The sequence below is a fragment of the Ovis aries genome, chromosome 17, assembly GCF_016772045.2.
Source record: "Ovis aries strain OAR_USU_Benz2616 breed Rambouillet chromosome 17, ARS-UI_Ramb_v3.0, whole genome shotgun sequence".
Classification (NCBI taxonomy): domain Eukaryota; kingdom Metazoa; phylum Chordata; class Mammalia; order Artiodactyla; family Bovidae; genus Ovis; species Ovis aries.
The window spans coordinates 57,120,216-57,127,531 of record NC_056070.1 but is presented as its reverse complement, the minus strand read 5'-3'; the positions used below and the strand labels follow the sequence as shown (position 1 = coordinate 57,127,531).

At 41.3% G+C, this 7,316-nt stretch overlaps 1 pseudogene; it reads right to left on the bottom strand.

The window, feature by feature from the left end:
• Nucleotides 1-3,876: 3,876 nt before the first annotated feature.
• Nucleotides 3,877-4,950, bottom strand: LOC114118857 (large ribosomal subunit protein eL38-like; annotated as a pseudogene).
• Between the last annotated feature and the right edge of the window lie 2,366 nt (nt 4,951-7,316).

Here is a 7,316-nt window from a genome sequence, read left to right as displayed (position 1 = left end):
AAGCTGAGCCTCAGATAAATAAAATAACTTTCCAAACAAAGTCATAGCCTCGAGCCCATGCTTATCAAATGAATCACTTCTGCTCTGGCCTCACCTTCAATGACAGTAGTAAAAACTTCGATTGAAGACAGGGAGGACTAAGAAATGTTGGATGAAAACTATATACCCTCTTCCCAGGAAAATGGGCATATTCACAACATTTTAAAAAGCAATTTCAAGGAGTTAGGGGAAAAAACCATCATGCAGGTCTAAACTGGAACTGTCAACTGGGTTAGCTGGGTACAGGAAGTGAAAAATCTCACTTGCAAGTTTGAATCACCAGGTGGCGCTCTCAGCCCTGAATGGACTTCGGGGTTCGACAGCCAAGGTCTTCCAAGAGATAGGAGTTGGCCCAAGTTGCCTGGAACTCAAAGAATTTCAGAGATTGTTGATTCAAACAATAACCTTCACCATCCAGGGGAGGAAACGAGGCCCAGAGTTGTTAGGCAGCTTGCTCAAGGTCAAAGCTCATGGACAAAGCCAAAACTCACCCACTTATCCAAATTCTGTTATTTCTGAAATGTAACACATAGTTCCCTTACTCTGAACAGAGCACAGTGGACACAATGCAATCTTTTCTCATAAAACGATTCCAGAAATGAGCTTTTTCGCGTGTGAACATTGGCTACCATGCTAACTGTGGGAACTAGAAGAGCTTATCCCACACACAGAATGGCCCCAGACTGCTGTTTCATTGTTAATTCCTCCTGCAGATTAGGCACTGGGTTTGGGTCTTCCAATCTGTCAGATTTGCTTACATTTCATTGTGTCTTTAGGAAAGTTATTTGCCCCTCTTAGAGCCTCTGTTTCCGGGGGTTATTGAGTGGATTTGATGAGGCATGTGCCAGTAAAGTACCCTGTAGACAATAGATGTTCAGTAATTGATAACTACTGATATAATTGTTCTTGCTCCAGTCAATTTACTGCTTTATATATTCTCTACCTTAGAACCCAGACAACTAAACTTACTAGACCTGGGTAAAATATCTGGGACTTGCCCAGTAGTCCAGGGCTAAGGAATCTGCCCGCTAATGCAGGAGACACAATCCCTGGGTTGAGAATATCCCCTGGAGTGGGAAATGGCAACGCATTCCAGTATTCTTGCCCGGAAAATTCCATGGACAGAGGAACCTGGCGGGCTACAGTCCATAGGGTCAGAAAGAGTGGGACACGACTAAGCATATACAAACACACACAAAAAACATCAGTAAGAATACAGAGACACTAAATGAGAAAATTACCTGCTCCATTATGGACTCTATGACCTTTGTTTTGTAACTTGGCAGTTCGGATTCTTGGCAGGGTTCTGGAGAGGCAGGGTTTCCAGGTGGAATCTTCTTCAAAGGATATAGAGCATTTGTGGACATAGAAGGGAGATGGAAGATTAAACTTCTTGACAAACAAGTTACTTTTAACTTCCCTAGACCTCTTCTTTCTTTTCAATATGTATTTCTGACCATTCTGTGGACAGAAAGAAGAAAATGCAAAGACTTGTGAGTTTCAGTTTTATTCAGGGATCTTACTGAAGAATACAGTCTGAGAAAGTATCTCTCTGTAACTCTGAGAAACTGCTCCAAAGATGTAGGAGAGGCCAGTATATGTATGATTTTGGAGAGGGACTACGTGCAGTCAAGCATATATCTCAGTAAAAGGATGATTGCTAGTCATAAGGAATAGGTATCTTAGTTCATGATTTTAGTGCTTTACTACATATGGAAAGATCTAAGAATCTGGGTTCATTAAAATTAATCTTGAAAAATACACCCTAACTAAGGGGCCTGTTTTCCAAAGCATAGAGAGCCCCATCCTGTTTTTCATCCTGAATTCCTATCAGGATGCACTGTTGGTCAGTCACTGGAGTGGCTAATGACTTAATCCTTGTAGAAACGGATGGTGAGCAACATTCTTTGTTGTACAATTCCAATGTCAAATAGCAATGAAATTGTATTTTTACAAATAGGAGATCTCCAAAAGGCAAAGCTCTAAGAAATGTGAAATTTCACTTTTCAGTAGATATGTTCATTGCCAAAGTTCTTTTAGAGATGTACACCCTTCAGTTATTCACACAGAATAACTCTCTTCCCTCTGTTCCCACACTCCTCACTGGAGTTCTGACCTTTTATATATATATACATGAGCAAGTATACACACACACACACACACACACACACACACACACACACACACACAATATCAGTAAGAATACAGGGACACCAAATAAGAAAAATACTTGTTCCATTATGGACTCTATGCCCTTGTATGGTAACTTAGCAGTTCTATTCTTGACTGGGTTCTGGAGAGTCAGGGGTTCCAGGTGGGTACCTTCACAGGATATAGAGCACTTGTGGAAATAGAAGGCAGCGTGTGCCAGCCACTGTGCTGGATACTACAGTAACAAAGCAGAACAAAACACAGAGTGGCCTTTCCCCTTGTGGAGCCCACACTCATTCCCATAGCTCCAGCCATGTCTGACAATGAATGTTGTATACTCTTTATACCTCCTTATCCCTCACCCATGTTCTTGCTCTTTACTACTTGTTACTTGTTCTTCACCTAGCTAATTTCCAGCAATTCTTTGGGCTCAAGTGGTCACCTCTTCCAGAAAGTCTTCCTTGATGTACACAACAGAGACAAATATACTTCTTCTGCCTTCACGTAGCACTCTGTGGAAATTCATATCAGAATTCTTGCCACTCTGAATTGTGAGAATCACTTTCCATGTCTGTCTTCCTGCTCCAGTCTGGAATCTCCTTAAAGGCATGGACAATGTTTCATTCATGTCTCTGTCTTCAGAGTCTAGCACAGGGCTTGGTAGATGTTCAGTAAATGGTATGCCAAACTGCTTCAGTCATGTCTGACTCTTCGCGACTCCATGGACTATAGCCCACCAGGCTCTTCTGTCCATGGGATTCTACAGGCAAGAATACTGGAGTGGGTTGCCATTTCCTTCAGTGGATCTTCCGCACACAGGGATTGAACCCACATCTCTTAAGTCTCCTGCATTGGCAGGTGGGTTCTTTACCACTAGCGCCACCTGGGAAGCCCTCAGTAAATAGTATGTGAACAAATAGAGTGTTGGTCCCAACGGAAGCAAATGGCAAAACTAAATATAGCACTCAGGAGAGGATTTATTTTGGCAACTCATGCTCACACAGATCTGGAATCTTGATGATGTTTCTTGTTTGCCCAAAACTATCTTCTTGACGATCAGTTCAGTTTGTCCCTTTCCAGGGGACATCTGGCCTCCCCAGGAGTTGCTTATCTTCCCTGCTTCAGGCTCAGCTTGTCTTTTGATCATCTTTAATGGGGCATTTTCATTTCAGTTTATATAAAGTCACAGGTAAGTTTCACTGCTCTTGTCCTCAACATTTACCTCCTTCAGTTCAGTTCAGTCGCTCAGTCGTGTCCAACTCTTTGCGACTCCATGAATCATAGCACGCCAGGCCTCCCTGTCCATCACCAACTCCCAGAGTTCACTCAGACTCATGTCCATCGAGTCAGTGATGCCATCCAGCCATCTCATCCTCCGTCGCCCCCTTCTCCTCCTGCCCCCAATCCCTCCCAGCATCAGAGTCTTTTCCAATGAGTCAGCTCTTCGCATGAGGTGGCCATACTGGAGTTTCAGCTTTAGCATCATTCCTTCCAAAGAAATCCCAGGGCTGATCTCCTTCAGAATGGACTGGTTGGATCTCCTTGCAGTCCAAGGGACTCTTAAGAGTATTCTCCAAAACCACAGTTCACAAGCATCAATTCTTTGGTGTTCAGCCTTCTTCACAGTCCAACTCTCACATCCATACATGACCACTGGAAAAACCATAGCCTTGACTAGATGGACCTTAGTCAGCAAAGTAATGTCTCTGCTTTTGAATATACTATCTAGGTTGGTCATAACTTTTCTTCCAAGGAGTAAGTGTCTTTTAATTTCATGGCTGCAATCACCATCTGCAGTGATTTTGGAGCCCCCCCAAATAAAGTCTGACACTGTTTCCACTGTTTCCCCATCTATTTCCCATGAAGTGATGGGACCCGATGCCATGATCTTCGTTTTCTGAATGCTGAGCTTTAAGCCAAATTTTTCACTCTCCTCTTTCACTTTCATCAAGAGGCTTTTAGCTCCTCTTCACTTTCTGCCATAAGGGTGGTGTCATCTGCATATCTGAGGTTATTGATATTTCTCCTGGCAATCTTGATTCCAGCTTGTGCTTCTTCCAGTCCAGCATTTCTCATGATGTACTCTGCACATAAGTTAAATAAGCAGGGTGACAATATACAGCCTTGACGTACTCCTTTTCCTATTTGGAACCAGTCTGTTGTTCCATGTCCAGTTCTAACTGTTGCTTCCTGACCTGCATACAGATTTCTCAAGAGGTAGGTCAGGTGATCTGGTATTCCCATCTCTTTCAGAATTTTCCACAGTTTATTGTGATCCATACAGTCAAAGGCTTTGGCATAGTCAATAAAGCAGAAATAGATGTTTTTCTGGAACTCTCTTGCTTTTTCCATGATCCAGGGGATGTTGGTAATTTGATCTCTGGTTCCTCTGCCTTTTCTAAAACCAGCTTAAACATTTACCTCCTTAGTGACTTCATTTTTTTTTTTTAATTTTTAAAATTTTAATACAGTTCAAACCAGCACACGTGGTTCATTTCAGCTTCTTCTCTGTCCAATCTGGAGGAAGGGACTGCTTCAGTTTGTCTACCTTCTCTTTGTGATAATTAAGGTGTAAACATATCTGCTGCATCAAATTTTAAACTTCACATTATCCTTATTTTTCTTGATCTTGACAGGCTTGAGGTCCTTTTGCCTGGTTGTAAACAGAAAGTCCTTGATTTCCTCCATTTTGCAAGACACGGCAATGAGGCACAAAGAGTGGGGCCAGCACCTTCGATCTAGGCCTGGGGTCACCAGATGTCATCTGGTCTGGATTACCAAGGCTTCAGTGGATTAGCCCCCATTCCCCATGTACAGCCTGAGAAACACTCCCTGGCATTTCAATTTTCTTATGCTCTCTATTCCCTGGTCTGCATTCCAATCTTTTCTAACTGGATGCAGGATAAGACCCTGCGTTCTGGTATCAAACACACTTGGATTTATATCTCTATCCCACTGCTTCTAAGCTTCCCTAAGAGATCTCTCTGAGCCTCAGTTTCCTCTGCTATAAATGGGAATGATAATTATAGCCCTTACCTTAGGATATGTTGAGAGGATTATATAAGAGAAAATCATTATAAGATGCTTAGCATGGAACCTGGCAAAGGAGAAAGTGGAATAAATATCATTATGTCACTTGAAAGTGAAAGTGAAGTCGCTCAGTCGTGTCTGACTGTTTGCAACCCATGGACTGTAGCCCACCAAGCCTCTCCGTTCATGGGATTCTCTAGGCAAGAATACTGGAGTGGGTTGCCATTTCCTTCTCCAGGGTTATGTCACTTGGGACATGCACAATATGTATAATATTATTTTATTTTATAATTTATTACACTGATAATATTAAAATTATATAAAATATAATTGTTGAGTCCTGCCCCAAGGCCACAGAAACGGAGCCCAGAACCTAGGGCACCTCCAAAGCTAATTGAGTTCCTCTGTAACTGTTGTCAAAAGCCCCTGATTATTAGCAACAAGCTTCCTGACGCCAAATTAGGCAAAGATGCCCACTCCAGTAAACACCTTATATATACTATAGCACCCTAACCAGTCACCTAATGCCAGCCTTCCAGGAGGAATTTTGTCTCGAGGCTATAAAAAGTGGCTACTAACCCACACAAAGTTGGCTTTCCCTGCTCTGTCAGGAGGTCAGCCCCCTGCGCTCGCAGTGCTCAATTATCTCTGCTCTTTGTTCTTAAAAAACTCACTCTGTCTGGAAATGTACTCTGTCTGGAAATTCTTTTCTAACCCGTGCTTAGATTGCCTCAGCAATAATATTCATAAAATAGGATAGTAAATATCACATTATAATTATGTAAGTTTATAATACATTACAATTTATAATACTTTCAATTACAATTATAAAAATTATAATTTTCTCTACATTTTATATATTAAATAATCAACATGACCATACTAATAATCTGGATTACTTTAGTCTCCTATCTTTTAAAATGCTTTTTGCTTGTCAACTAAGAAAAGATATGTTGTCTTAAAGGGAAATTTTGTAAATCTTTAGTTTAAAATAATTAAGTCCACTTGTGGGAAATAAAAGTCCCTGTAACAAATCTTCTTAAATTTTAGATTTCTCGCTGAAGAAAACCACAGTTAAGTGTTATTTATGCTTCCAGTTTGGAGAAGACAATGGCAACCCACTCCAGTGTTCTTGCCTGGAAAATCCCATGGACGGAGGAGCCTGGTAGGCTGCAGTCCATGGGTTGCTAAGAGTTGGGCACGACTGAGTGGCTTCACTTTCACTTTTCACTTTCATGCATTGGAGAAGGAAATGGCAACCCACTCCAGTATTCTTGCCTGGAGAATCCCAGGGACAGAAAAGCCTAGTGGGCTGCCATCTATGGGGTCGCACAGAGTCAGACACCACTGAAGCGACTTAGCAGCAGCAGCAGCAGCAGCATGCTTCTAGTTGTGTGTTTATGTACACACACATTATATACATGTAAACAAATAGATTTTTTTAAAGCATAGATGAGATCACATACTATATAATTTTAAGCAACTTGCTTTTTTTGTTTTTTACCCTCTTAAATGAAGTGTACAATTCAGTGGGTATTCATAAATTCTCAAGGTTGTACATCACTACCACTAATTCCAGCTCATCCTCATCGCCTCAGAAAGAAACCTCATATCCATTTCCTCCCCTCCCAACCCCAGGTCCTGGCAACCATTACTCTAATTTTTGTCTCTATGGATTTGTCTACTGTGAATATTTCATATAAGTGGAATCATATAATATATGGCCTTTTGTGTCTGACTTCCTGTCACTATATTAAAGATCAGCTAATACCTTTTAAAGATTGCCCAATATTCTGTAGTTATGATGATTCCATACTGTGGCTTCACAGTAATTCGGTTAATCCTCCACTCAATGGTCATTTAAATTGCTTCCTCTTTTTCATTATCACAAACTGCAAAGCAACGAACATCCCTGGCTTCACAGCAATGTTCAGGCTTTATGAACCTCGTAAGATTTCCTGCAGGAAAAAGTCTTATAAGAGAGGTATTATTATTGGATAAAAAAGCATGAATAGTTGAAATTTTGATTGATCCTCCCAAACTGCCCATCAAAAAAAGTATACCACTCTCTACTCCTGCCAACAGTACATTAGCTG